We start from the raw sequence: 14,124 nt of genomic DNA on the forward strand, positions 1-14,124 counted from the left end.
ATCAGTTGCTTTTAAATGAAAATACCAAGATTCCTGTTAATAGGCGATACGCCCTACTCATAGCAATACCTAAAGATGATCTTAATTATATTAAAATGAGTAACACATGAAACGCATACCTAAGTGATACAGCCTCCTTTTTTGCAAAAATAAAACAGCAAGTGCAAGTGCTGGGTAAGGTTTTTGTATAACGTATTACCTTAGTTGTTCATATTATATAGTTAAAATATAATATAAGTAACTAGTTGCATTTTTTAGTAATTGAACTTGATTCACATGTCTGAATCAAATTGTTTTTAATTTCATGTCAATGAAACCTCGGCATAAAATAAAAATAGAATGTTAAAGAACTAAATTAATATGTAGTTCCACTGACAGGTTTTCTGTTATGTCTCCTACCATGCTATCTACTTCAAACAACCTCTCATGCAAGACTGTAGCTTTTTTTGGTATATGCCAATTCGTATTCTTAGCGATGTAGATAATTTATTTTTTCCAATCAACACACAAAACACTACACCTTACATTAAAGTGAAAAGTTAGCATATTCTAATATATTATATTACATTTGATCATAAATTTTATACAGTAACACTCGCACGCGCAGCGAACCCGAAGGCTTCTCAGCACTCACACAAGAGCCTGTACGTATACACGCGCCATCTATTCATTCCCACATGCACAGTCGATTAGTCGACGGGTTGGTGGCGAGTAATGTGCCTTGTCTTTCCGGTTGAACGACACAAAACGATCGAACGAACGCCAGTGTGTGCAACGAATAATTTTACTTATAAAATAATATTCTGAATCAACTAGATAAAATTCTGTGAGAAAAATATTAACGAAACTGTTTATTTCTTGTGTTTTTTCAAGATTTAAGTGAGTAACGGTTTTAATAAACCAGATTCCCTAACGAATGTACTTCTATAGCTCTTGTTTGTTTAATCAAGTGTTGTTTTGTGCTTAGCAAATTTCTGTGGATTTATATTAAACAAGTAAGTGTAATTATAATATCTTTTATTTACAATGAACTAAATTTTAATTCTATAACGATGAGAGTTATTACTTTTAATTATTTAATTTGCCTTATACGTGATTCGTCTTGAGTAGCGAACTTCTGGCCCTTTATTCTTAAAGATTCTTACTTTTCTTTGAAGTATTTTATCGATTATGTTAAATGTTATATAGGACTGGTAGCATTTATTAAAAAAAATAAAATAAAATAAAGATTTTAATTAAATTGCGTCTTTTAATACAGTTCGAATTACTAAAAAATTACATTTACTTCTTTTTAATATAATTATTTATATACTATAAATTATATTGAGTGATATAAATGTGATATTTGCATAAAACAAGCACCAGATATCTTAATATTTGTGGATATCTTCCTTAAATCAAACGACAGTTATGATAGAGTTTTTCTTCGGCACTTTCGGAAGAAATAAATCGTATGTCGTATGTATGGACGCCGACATCGGATAGGGGTCGGAATATAGCTACGACTTCGCAGACACCGATTACAAATCTTTGTCAAAGTAACACATAGGTTTCTTGTGATTTTCTGCTAGATTGTATGTATTGTCTGGAACACTCGTTTGACGATAGAATATTAAGTTGAGATCTAAAATTATATACCATAAACAGCTATATCGAAAAGGAGGCCAGCTCATTTACATTACAGACACAAATCTATAATAATCTGAATTAATTTTTAACTCTATAAAGTATTTTAAAGGCAGTATTTAATCTTCATCTGCATTCAAATAATAAGAATTTAATGTTCTATTTAAAAATATTCTCATTGTATTATTTACAGAAAAGTTTGGCAATTATACTACTTTTTGTTTGTTAAAATTTATGAACTTGCAGTTTTAGTCATCAATCTGCATTATATAATTAAATGCGTAGTTGTTTTTTCTACCAAATTTATTCTCTGAGTGGAAATAGTATATTATTTACCATGTGTCTAACAAGTGATTTGTGGCAAATAATAAAATCAAATCAACTTCATGTAAATTAACAAGTGAAATTCGAAAATTATACGCCTACTCATGCGTAAAATCAGTCGGACTTTCTGCAACACTTTTAATTACACTATGTTAGAGTACGTATCGGTAACGATCATGCAATTGATAAAACACTTTTTTATATTTTCACAGTCTTATATCTTTATTTTCTTTACTTCGTCTGTATTTACATAATTTATTCAGCTACGTTGCAAGCATTAGATAAACCTGTACTAACACAGATAATAAAGTTTAAGATTTAAATAAGGTAAAGATTTTGTAATCGTATATATAATCTATATAGCCCTGGTATCATCCTATCATCTATTCTTATCATGAATCCATGTAAAAGTTTGGGCAGAACGGAATATTTAATAAAAGATATCTCGCTTATTATCCGTTTATAATAACTTGTAAATAATATAAAAATTGTTATGTATTTTTAAATGTAAACCGTATCAGTCTATATTGCAATATTGCAAACATCTCCCCAATGTTGAAGATGCAACTTGCGCACGCACGTATCTTAGTGTATAATAAGTACGGCCTTTCACTCGATATTGCAGAACTCGCTTTACCGGTGTTTGAACGTCGTCTGAGAATTGAAACTAAACGCCGTGAATATTTAAATTACTAAGAAAATAGGTTGTTGTATTATAATATGAAATATCCAGAGGCAAATTTAAAAAAAAAAACATTTATTTGTAAAAATATTAAAAACACTGACTGTCCCGCCAGACATCAATCAGACTATCAGAAAGCGACCTGCTGTTAAAAAAACTAAGAACGCAATTTAGAGTGATTAAATGTTCTATTTACTTAATTACTTTTTTAAATATAGGTGTTTCCTGTAAAATACAGGTATATAGGCTATATATATACTAAGTGCAAGCAGCGGTCTCATAGCGACACACGATTTCTTTCCTATAACCATTAGATATACGTGATTAATAAGAATAAATAGAGATTGTGACCAATATTGAAAATAAATCGAAATTTTTGTTTTATTACATCCTAACACGATATTTTTTGTTTTGATTTACGTCAAATGTTTGACAGATGACAAATATTTTAATTTACTTTAAGGTTTGTACGAGAAAACAATTGTTGCTTTTGCGACAGACAATGCCAACCACACAACCGCCACCGTAAATTCACTCTACACGTGTTTCACCCCTCCACGGGGCATCTTCAGGAGTTGTTACACAGATTAGTGCTAAACACCGAGTGAGTCGTTTTCGAATTGTTGCTTTTACTATTATCTCGCAATTTTTTTTCTTTCCATTAGAATGTACCATATTTAAAGCATCCGTTATCTGTATATCGCCCTATAGTCATCAAATATAGGTCTAAATTAAATGGAATACTTCGTACTTAACAAAAAAATAATAGTAAAAAAACAAAAGCAAAACAAAATTAGTCAAACTGTACGAGGTATTAATTTTTCAAATTTTTCTCATCTACTATTGAAATTTCACTATGCACTCTTAAATATTAATATAGCACTCAACAAGTCAACAAGAACTTTCTTTTGTATCAGATATGATCTTCGCTTACACGTGGTTTCAATTGAACGATGCCACAAGTCACACAACTATAAAAACTATATTTTTTAATACCGTTCATTATTGCATAATTTCTCGAAATTCTCGTACTACTTAGTCATCCTAATGATGCTATATAATACCTCTGTGTTATTATTGGTGTCTATAAAAAAAAAACAAGATGCAGCCAAGAAAGCCAGCCTTAATAATCAAACTCCGTGACGTGATTAACGAAATAATCCCGCCATTTTGCATAAAGAAGTTTGAAATTTTTGATTCAACACCTCAGTCGCGATAGATTCAATTTGACTTAATACTTTACGTTTACTAAATTATCTCATATCGAGCACATTAAAAAGCTTAATATATTTTTTTAATAAACTCTATGTTTTGTTTTAATTTTGGGAACAAAGTTCTTTTTCAAAAAGACCTTATAAGACGCAGATGTAGACTACTAGACTTATGTCTGTCGCAATAAAACCAGTTGGAAGCAGCCTGTATCCAGCGTCTTCCAACGTTCAGATACCAGGTTTACCTGACCGCATTTAAGATATTTAAGATAAGATTTATGACAATCACTTATCAAGAGAAGCGTGGGAAACATTATCACATCACTTAACCGTGTTTTCTTACTAATTTATATTTTAATAAAATTGTAGTGCTTAGGTTAGTTTATAAAAATTATTAATGATATATTGTAAAACAAATATCCGCAGTCGAATCACTAGTGATAATTTTATAAATTTAATGCTTAATTCTCCCTGTTTATCTGTATTTTAACGTGTTATTGATGATTGGTATAAAAGTTTTATATTGATGAATTGATTGTTAGACTAAAGAATGTCTAAAGTTCTGTAACATTCCTGAAAGGAAGCTTATACGTTCTTTAAACAAAGTGTTTACTTTAACCACCATTTCGTCGTTTACAAACGAATATAAAATATATAAAATAAAAATAAAACATTTTTATTTTCTTTACCGTTTATTACTATATCATATTTCTGTGACAACCTGAATATTCATAAACCGTTAAAACGATGTTCATTTTTCAAACACAGCTAAAAACTATACACGAGAACAAATAATAAATCTAACCTTATAAACTAAGCTGCTTTGTCTTCAATAGAATCAACAAACGTGATTTGTTATAGATATAGAGTCATGGCCTGAGTCATACGTTGGAGATCTGACAAATGCCGCTGATCAAAAGATAATTAATGCTTTATTTGTGTGTTAGATATAGAAAACCTAATATGTTTTAAAATGTCATATAACGAATAAGAAGATGGTTAAGTTTTATATAACGTCTATATATAAATTTATGTTTTCTGTACCCACTGCTAGACATAAGCCTACTCCATAGATTTCCAATTGCAACACTCGGAAGCTGCCTGGAACACCTATAGACGACTTTAACAAGATCGTCTGTACACCTTGAGGATGGGTATCCACAGCGCTGTCGATCCGTGAGCTCGATTTCAGAACCTTTAGGCGGTCATTTATTCTACGCACTATATAGTTGGTACTCTTTGGTGACATAATGTGGAAAAACTAGTCCCTAACCTTGTGATAGTCGAGGTGTGAAAAACAAAACATTACATCATCGTCAGCGACGCATCGAAAAAGGTAACTCCGCAGAAATATAATTCTTTATATACCTCGGACGAAAGAAGGCGCTACACAATAATTCTCGACCTGTGATCGGCTGACGGTTTTAATTGGTTAAACATTACTTTCATAGTTTTGAATAGGTATAAATATGCGCTAAGCTTTTATGAATATTGTACAGTTCACGGATCCTCTCGCTCCGTGTACTCATGTCTGATGAAGCTGTAAAAGCCTTAGGGCGAACAGCATTAACTTCTTCAAAACAATATAATACAATTATGAATATATAAACTTCTACTTCGGAGTTCATGTAATTACCATCAAGACCTACCGACCCGCGGAAGAATCACAAAATACTAAAAATTTTTGAATTGATATTTTTAACGAGCAAAATATCTTTATATACACAGTACGTACGTATCTATGTACCAGTAAGAATATTTAAGATAACTTGATTTCCTCATCAGGTGTTACAAACTTCTCAGAAGAGGTTAATAACTACGTTTTAATGTTTGTCATTATGCACCTCGTTCCATATTTAATATGTAATTTACTGAATTACGTATTCATATCAATTTGTGTAGTAGAGATGATATATATGCGTGGAGTAGGATCGAAAATACATCTATGACGAAATATAATATGTTTCAGTTTCCCAACATATTACACATTTTAAAAGTGCTACTTAACCTAAAGTGCGGTGAAAATTCTTGCAAAACACAAGAAATATATTTTATTTAACTTAATTATGAATTAACAATTTCTTGGTGTTAGACTTATATTTTCAAACAATTTCGTATTAAATATTCCCTATGTTATTTACAAAATAATGGATAATCATAAATTTGTGTTTGAATTTATGGAATCCATTAATAAAGTATGAATGGTTTCCGGCGATGCACTAATGTATGAGGTAAGACATTCCATTTAAGTCTCTTGTATATTAACGTCAAGTATTCCTAAAGTTATCTTATTACCTATTGATGCTCCTTTTTTGGCAAATATTTAATCGACTCCATTTCTAACGGCATATATAATAACTGAACGAACATGGGATATTTAATTGATAGTATATGATAATTCTCATCTATATACTGAACAAATTTTTGATGAATCCTTTCACTAAGTTTGACTTTTGTCTTGCTATGTGTACATACGTATATGTCATGAATACAGGTAATTAGTACAATATCTATTGCTAAAATTCTCATAGTCCACTAGTGACGAAATGGTTATGACGACTTAAAATAATAACACACATGAGACATAAATGTATGTGTTATGTATATGGTCAAAAGCAATAAGTATATATATGTATATATGCATATATATACGTATGTCACAGAATCAGGAAAAACAGAAAGCATTGGCTATAGATGATTCAGAAGCTATATGGTGACTCATTTTTTTATCGGAAAATGTTATTTCTTGGTCGTCTCACCTTTGGAATAACAATTGTAACTCTAAAAATCCTAAATACATGCTATTTTTTATTTAAGTAATGTAACAAGTCTTTTGCTATTTGTAATGCATGGTTCTCGATTACAGGAAATTCTGACACTATGCACCAATCCGACTTATTGTAAACGCTGTACACACTTGATATATTTTTAAGTTATCATTATTTTCATTTAGCGAGAGCCTCATTGATAAGCTTGCAATCGCTCAAAGGGCTATTGAGAGCGTTATGATTTCTCCACGAGGATAAATCAATCTAGCCAAGCGGGTTTGCGCGTAGAACAGATATCCGGTGGGACCTTAAGATACTGGAGTGAAGACCACGGGCCGACAAGCGCAGTGCAACCTTTTAACGGTTTTAAGGGTTTTTTGTCTAAAATGATGATTAATATCATTTATACCCAATATAACTACAGGGAAGCCTCGTCACTTTATGAAGTCTGTAAATGCAACAACAATAGCATTTGTAATTTTTCTATTGAGATTCTGTGGTACTTAGAGTAATGGAAGAGTAATGTTTTAACAGGATGCCTGTTTTAGATATCTATACTTACGGTTACCTAACTACAAAACCTTTATGTCCATTTTCAAGTATTTTTATAAGGTTATGTGGGTGACTTACAGGTTGAAAAGAAGATTTCGTTATGTTCTTTACTCTTGCGTCTTAAATAATATTCTTTAAAAAGTAAGGTACATGACATCATCAAAGTGCATTAGTAAGATGTTGACGTCATGTTTTCTGTATTTTTATTTGTGTTTGTTATTTAAGTTATAATATTTTTTTATTACTATTACTAACATCTGTATTGATGTCTCCGCAAAATCCTACCGTGTTTTTATTTCGAGTAGTTTACTTAATAAACAATAAAATTGTCAAATTTATGTCCAGACCTTTAAATCCATTAAGAATGACACCCACATTGCTCGCGTTTTATGAAATGTTGAAGGTGTTGTTCTACCTATATAGTCATCACAATACAATAACTAACTGCTGTTTGTCAATTCGAATCGCGCAATGCGCTATTGTTAAACTTGTCTGTGGTAACCTTTACACCGTTACACGTACTCTCAAGAAGAATGCGACTCTCTATTGAAACAGATAGAAGGAACAAGAAAATATTGTGTGTTTCTCTTGGGGACGTCTATGTTCTGCAGTGTACCTGCGGCTGAAATGATGTTATAATATTTCTAACTGTGTTTTTACTGCATCTTAGACACTAATTTGAACTCGTGCGACTTTGTAAATCACGACCCGTATTTTTTGTCTAAGAAGTATCAGTAGTTTTGACAAAAGAATCTTTAAAATGTTAGTAATATTATAGCATTGTAAATTAAAATTAAATCCTGCTTTTGAGATAGGCACCATGAATTAAATAACATTTATTTTTTAAAAAAACGTAATTTATATATTAAAAATTGTTTATTTACATGAAAGGTTATTAGTTGTAATTTATTTTGAAAAATTATATCATCTAAATGACTACAATTTCAATGTTTACAACTCTCGCTTTTCTTTCTTTCAGTTGACGCAGCGTATTTAGTTTATGGATGTAAAATATAGAAGTAGAGATACGTAATTATTTTATTAGTATTATTTTATTATAATTTTACAGAGAGTATGAAATTTATTTAATTAAACAAAATAGTATATATTTTACGAAAAAGTTAAAACATTCAATTTAAATACGATTAATAAATACTAGTTTTTAATTTTTATTTTATTTTCTTCTCCTACAATATATAAGCAGACTGTTTAGTTTTATTATAAACATAGAAAGTAGTATTACTTTCACTTGATATAGGTATTTTAAATTCTATTAAAAGAACTCTCCTATATATTAGTCGTCAATGATCACAAACGTTCTTTCGACTAGAAAAAAAAAAAACCTTTTAAAAGTCTGGCTCGTTCATTGTATTCTCACCTTGTAGAGCAAGTTCAACAGACACCGTTGTGTTGTTTAATTAGAGAAATGGTGGCCATCTAATGTGCCATTGTCTCGTATGTATGGCTTACACAAGTTACGCGTCAAGCTACTCTGTCCTTAAAAGATTCCCTTCTATTATAAAAATTATTTGTACAAATTTAAACTATTGGAAAGACTTTTTTAGTGCAACATAATAACCATTAACATTAAAAATTATTTACAATCGTTTTGTATTTAATTTTTGTTATCTAAATATCATTAAAGCCGTAGGATATACACTGCTGGCTATAGGCATATATAGGTATATATAGATTTCTAATAAGACCGTTTAGAAACTGCCTGCATCCAGCGTGGACGATGACTAAGGGCCAGCAAGCGCATCGATCTTTCGCTGTGCTTGTCCGTTGTCTTCACTCCCGAATCCTAAGGCCCCAGCTGCCATCTGTTCTGGGCGCCAGGTTGCCTGTCCATTTTTCCCCCATGTACCCCCATCTTTGGAAAAGACAGGGCCGTTTAATTTCATTTAATAATTTTTTCACAGTGCTTTTGTTTGCGCGCTCTTCTTGCATTTATATATATTACACTTATAATCTTTCATACTTTATCTTTCTTTCCACATTTCTTCTGCCTTTCTCTTTCATTCAAAATCATTCATTCCTCCCCTCAGTTTTGATTTCTTTTTTTTATAATACACATTTTGTTTTATATAAATTTCATTTTTACTTTGCATTATTTCATTGTTTACACTTATTTTTATTTTTACTTTTATTTTTACTGAATGCTTTTTCTGCAATTTTTCCGTAAAGTACGAGGAATATTGGTCTGGCCTGCCCATTGCAACTTGTCAGTCCACTGGGCAACGTCGGTTAAATTTGTTCGTATACGGAACTTGTCGTTTCTGATTCTATTTCGTATGAAAATCTTGAGCATAGCCGTCTTTAGGCTCGTTGAACGATTGTGAGCTTAACAAAAAGGAAAGAAATTGGAGACTACGTTGAGAGACCAGATGCTATTTGCCTGTTGGCATATACCGCTTTAGAGAGCTTGGTAGAGCTCTGAATGCGTTTTTTATAAAACTCTTTGCTGTAATTAGATTTTGCCTCGCTGAGTAAGATTCTCCTCTGAAATAAAAGTCAAGCCTTTAGAACTTAGGCAGACGCTTGATGGAGAAGTGTAGGCGTAAGTGCCCTCTCGGCTTGGACTGTCACGGGATACGCGTTAAGCATTCCGTTTTTACTGTTAATTAAGAGGTCCGAGACATGACTCCATCAGTTGTTCTTATCGAGTAGTCGGGAGTATATACTACCGTGAAAGTCCAATCTGAATATAATATATATAATAATACGTTACACTATTATCAGATATATCAGGCCCGAGACAAGGCTCCTAAATGAGCTCGAGCTTTAGGGTAGTCTTACTTCAATCCAAACTAAAAAAAAATAACGCGTGAGTTTTAACGCTGGATGATTATGTGATGGTAAAAACTCTACCTTCTCTTCTATCGTCAATAGTGGATACACATCAAAAGAGTATGTAGCCATTGATGCATTAGATTTTGATAGCAGAAATCATATAAAAACGTTGTCTGGTGAAAAAAAAATCGTTAATGAACGTCATCAAATTCGAACAATTAAACAATAAGTTTTGCAAGATTTTACATTTTTTTTTGTAAAGGAATGCTTTCTCAATCTCTATCTAATAAGTTGGAAGCAGCGCTCGTCAAATAGTCAACCCGTACACCTATATTACGCATGCAAGGCAGCACCACACGAGCGCGGCAGGACGTTGCACCCAGCCGCCTTTGTCCCCCACCTCTCCACAACCAGCACTGAGCCCATTGTGACATACCTTTAAGTAGGAAATCTACTATCGCTTGAAAGTAATAAGTAAGCTGATATGCCCGTGTGGGAAGTTGTAATAACGGGTAAAGATACAGGAAGCTAATGACAGGGACTGAAATATATTATTACCTAATGGTTACCTAATGAACTGTCGTTACGTAATCATTTAGTAATAATAAGATCTAGAAAAAATTGTAATTATAAAAGGGATTAAATAAAGTTTTTTTTATTTTTCATTATGCCAATCTATCAATGTATATCCATAAATAGGAAATTTCCATCTATGCATCATGATATGCATAGTACTCATAACGATGTCTCTGGAAACATAGGCTTATAGACATGAAAGTTGCGGCGTCCATCAAGTTCGCAAAGCTGGCAGGAGACACTTAATATTTTTAAATCATTTGTTAACGATACTAAAACACTTTATTAATTACTGATCCGAATTGTCAAAAAATTTTTAATAAAGAGAAATCTTTTGTCAATAATGTATTTATTTACTCCTTCAAAGACTTCAAAACAAGATTTGCGATATTACTAGTATTATCATAATAAAAAAATTAAACCCTTGCCCTTATTAAACTACGGTCATTTTTAAATCAATTACAATAATCAGTATGAAATTGTCTTTTTAGATTCACTATGCATTACTGATAAATTCAAGGAACTTCTAGAAAACACAATGAGTAATAACAAACGTTACAACGGAGCTGTCAAATAATATTACATAGTTATTCCTCAGACCCTCGGCCTGAATTTATGATGAGCTTATTTGTTCGTCACGTACATAAGACGGTTATAATAAATAATATTTAGCGCGTTGCCTCTAGTTGACCCTAAAACATATAAAATCTTTAGTGACATGTAATGAGGACATAATTTGATTTACTTTTTTAAGTAATTTTGAGGTTACATTAATTTAAAAATAAGTTTTATGTCGGTGATTAGAGAAAATGTACACTGGTATGTGATTAATTAAAACTTTCTCAAAGAAATGGAATACAATAATGAAAATGTGAGGAGTCGATAAAAAGCGACTGTTCGTCGACATCGTTTAAAGTACTAGTTAATTCTTGTCAATTTTATTAGTATCATTGTTGAGATACGTACAGACACAAAAGACAATTATTTTATAATAGTAATGTGCGCTCAAAATTCAAAGCCAGACAAGGCGTTCCTAAACCAGGTTTAACTATTATTATTGGGAAAATTTTGTATTATTATTTTTCATACGTAACAATTAGCTCTAATGATATAATACATCAATATGAAATTCAAATAAAAATAAATATCTTATTAAGTTGATGACTTCTTATGTTTCCATTGCTCACAAACAAGTATGTACCATAATTCTACACTGCGATCGCGAACTCCCTGCCATGTGTGGCGATTATGTTATCTCTCATTGATAACTGTGGGATAAGCTTATGCCATTCCATGGGCGTCATTGGGCTGAAACAACGACCACAGTATCAGTTTTGAAAAAGGAATGTGCAATTTGACAGAACCGCTTTTTAAATACGTAGTTTTAATTAATTTCTGTGTAACTTTAATTAAATTTATAACTATAAGATATTGATTTTAAGGTTTGGGTATTTTAAGGTTTCGATTTGATTTTAAGGTTAGGAAGACGCTTGCTTTTATTCCAAATATCATTCTTAGTGAAATCACAACGAAATAGACATCTAAAAAATTAATATGCGCCAAGTTTGTAAATATTTTTACATGACAACTAAAGATAAGCTTACGTTGAAACAAGCACGTCGATTCCTACCTGCAAAGGGACCGAGTGGTGTAAAAAAACTTTACTGGACAAGAAACATAAATGGCAAATATCTCGCGTAAACAGGTTCTGTTTAGGCAGGCTATTTTTGTGTTTTGTAGGACATTCTAAATTGTATATTTACCACTTTATTTTTACTGCTTAATAATAGGTAAGAAAAGTAAGAAAATACGAAATTTTATGATTTAATAATGTTTGAAGTTTCCGTATGTTCAATATACATAAAAACAAACAAATTCACGATTTTTTTGTATCAAAATATTTAATGAGTATAATGATCTTTCCGATTAAATCCCACAAATTGAACTTAAGAAGGTCAATGGCGTATGCCGTTATTTCTCCGACTGTCTAGTCGACACACATTTGGCACAGACATTTTTTTTTGAATTTTTGGAATCTTTTGATATGATAATATAAACCTTATGTTATCATACTAGACAAGTTAATTTTTTGTACCTTTTCATATTGAGATAAGTTTTTATATTTTAAATTTTTAAATGTTATTTAACCTCACGAATTAAAGTACCGTTTTTGTAAATATTTGCTCTATTTAATAATGTGAAATAGAACATAATGAAAGTCCCCATTCACTTATTTTAATATTAAACACTGTTAAAAAGCGATACATTCACCCATTTAAAGCATTTGTACCAATCACCTTTTATTCTAAAATTGTTTTTGTAAGCTTAATCATTTTTGTAATGGTTCTATGGAAATCTAAATATAAATCTAGCATTTAGAAAATGTACCGATGTTCCTGTTAGTTAAGTAGCGAGGAAAAAACATACAGGCATTCCTCGAACGACGCTGTTAGTGACCCTCAACTAAAGTGGTCGCGGAAACAAGTCTGACCGAGTATTTCTCATTGCATCGCGTCTCGGACTAGAATTGTCCATTTAAAGCAATAGAACCAAACCGGCATCAGTCACTTAAATCAATCATGATCAACAAGAGTAATTAAAGACAAACAGAAGTTACTATTACGTTATTTACGTACCTTTATTTTTAATTCTATTATAGTTTTTATTTATTATCTACGGAATGTAATTCTTATTAAAGATACGTCGAATCTTATCGACGTGATGTAGTTAAAACTTTTAGGCGTAATAAAAAAATCGACAAGTCATGGAGAGGGTGCGCTCAGTATTTCTCTACTAGATCGAGTGCGAAATGAGGAGATATATATAGAGCAGCTAAAGTAACCGATGTAAGAAAAGGACCAATATTTAGCCACTTCCGCACATGCAGTGGTAGTCGTGCAATGAATTGCACCGGTTACACTCAAAGTAACCGATGTCGTCGTTTCAGCCTATTAACGCCTCTGCATGGCATAAGCCTTGCGCAATGACTGCCTGTATACCCAGACAGACCCCAACGTCCATCGGTTTCACGTGCGTTGTTCCCTGGCCACTATCCTTTAGACGAGCAATTCTTCGAGCTATGTCGGTGATCTTGGTTCTTCTGAGGTTCTCCTCATTTAATTTCATCGGCTAAAGAGAAGAAGAAGTATTCCGGGAATCGAACCATCTCCGTCTTCTGCGGCTAGACTACCACTACAAGTAACTGACATTGCCCAGATAGCACATAGCACGCGGGACAGATAGTGGGATTGGGACCTTAAAAATCAAAATCAAAACACTCTTTATTCGAATAAGCTGTTACAAGCATTTTCGAATCGTCAATCAACATAAAATGTCGACATTATTAGCTCTACAGAAAATTACCAGCGGCTCGGAAGTTCTACTGAGAAGAGCGGGCGAGAACCTCAACAGTAACTCTTTACAAATATAAATTTATAAACAGTCCTTGACAATAATTAGCTTCCTGAGTGAGCATCAACAACATTTAATTGCACACATTACCACCAGTATAGTATTCTTGTATAAAATAATATACTTAATTTAACAATATATTTTTTTAATTGATTTTAAATCTCTTTGGTGGCAGATCTGA

The 14,124-nt window shown here is 31.9% G+C and overlaps 1 protein-coding gene across 1 annotated transcript in view; it reads left to right on the forward strand.

The window, feature by feature from the left end:
• Positions 1 to 726: 726 nt before the first annotated feature.
• Positions 727 to 14,124, forward strand: part of btsz (bitesize) — a 78,194-nt gene continuing 64,796 nt past the window's right edge. Inside the window, exon 1 of the mRNA XM_068775251.1 lies at positions 727 to 995. The gene's annotated coding sequence lies outside the window, so the exon portion shown is untranslated. The remainder of the gene's footprint in view (positions 996 to 14,124) is intronic.

This window comes from Battus philenor, unplaced genomic scaffold (genome assembly GCF_028537555.1).
Source record: "Battus philenor isolate CCGP_79_NKW_IND1 unplaced genomic scaffold, ilBatPhil1.0.hap1 SCAF_8, whole genome shotgun sequence".
Taxonomy (NCBI): domain Eukaryota; kingdom Metazoa; phylum Arthropoda; class Insecta; order Lepidoptera; family Papilionidae; genus Battus; species Battus philenor.